This window comes from Halyomorpha halys, unplaced genomic scaffold, assembly GCF_000696795.3.
Source record: "Halyomorpha halys isolate HHAL.00 unplaced genomic scaffold, Hhal_1.1 Scaffold443.1, whole genome shotgun sequence".
NCBI lineage: Eukaryota > Metazoa > Arthropoda > Insecta > Hemiptera > Pentatomidae > Halyomorpha > Halyomorpha halys.
The window spans coordinates 23,825-25,373 of record NW_027110163.1 but is presented as its reverse complement, the minus strand read 5'-3'; positions in this window follow the sequence as shown (position 1 = coordinate 25,373).

The window sequence follows — 1,549 nt, the reverse complement described above, 5'->3', positions numbered from 1 at the left end:
TTTCATAGCTTCAAAACGTTGGCATAGATAGTTAAAAAATATTTTTAAAAAAGCAGTTAAAAAAAAAATTGTTTTATTTCAACAAAATCTTTTTATTATGGCTCTGATATTATTTATTCTATTTTTTTCAAATAAAAAATGTCTTCCCGTGTAGCCGGTTTCAGTTTCATACGACCTTCCTAAAACTAGTTCGTTCCTCAAACTCGTAACGGCCCCCCTTTGTTTATAATCTGACTTCAAATTTTTCTTCATTTTATAAAAAACATACCCGGAAATGCTTCTCTATTGCTAGATTTAGGGATCAATATACATTGAATAAATAAAATTGTTTTATATAAATTAATACATTTAGTTAGATTAATTATTTTTCATATATGATTGTTTGGGAGTGGTTTAGTTTATTATTAAATTAACACAATTTTGATCCTTTTTTTTTCTCTCAACTTATATTCTTTAAAATTCTCCAACCTTTCGGCCCTCAGGCCATTCTCAAGGATACAACCTACAAAAATTTTGTTTTTGTTTTTATAAAACAATTACATTATTTCCTTCAACTACACACTGGAAACTAACAGTAGTACTACATAACCTAATAGTAGTACTAAATAATCTAAATAGTAGTACTACATAACCTAACAGTAGTGCTACATAACTTACCAGTAGTACTACATAACCTAACAGTAGTGCTACATAACCTAACAGTAGAACTACATAACCTAACAGTAGTGCTACATAACTTAGCAGTAGTACTACATAACCTAACAGTAGTGCTACATAACCTAACAGTAGTGCTACATAACCTAAATAATAGTGCTATATAACCTAACAGTAGTGGTACATAACCTAACAGTAGAGCTACATAACCTAACAGTTGTGCTACATAACCTAAAAATCCAACCTTAGTTTTAGAATTTTTATCTGAAACTTTTTAATTTAAACACCTAGGACTAATAATCTCTTTATAAATTTGTACTATGTCAAATAAAAATAAACCGCTAAAGTTAATCTATACAATTTTAGAAGGACAACCTTAAACAAGAGGTAATTATTAAATCCAAATGTTGGGGGAATTATTTAATTGATTGAAACATTATTACAAATTTAAATTAATTATTTTTTATATATGACTGAGAGTGGTTTAGTTTATTATTAAATTAACACAATTTTGATCCTTTTTTTTCTTTTAACTTTTATTCTTTAAAATTCTCCAACGTTTCGGCCCTCATGACATTCTCAAGGATACAACCTACAAAAAAATTTTTTGTTTTTATATAACAATTACATTATTTCCTTCAACTACACACTGATTTCTTTGGTCCTACCTTCAGTATTGATGTCATTTCATTTTTAAATCTTAAAATTGCAGGCTAATTGCCCTTGTCATATCTTTAAAATAAATCAATCATGAAAATAATATCATAATCACTTCATAAAATTTTGTTTTTATATAGATTTTTTACTTACATAACTTTTTTTTAATAAATTGATATCCTAGATTTGAAACGTTTTTACAAACCACTTTCCCTTCTTTCATTTATATTTAAAACTT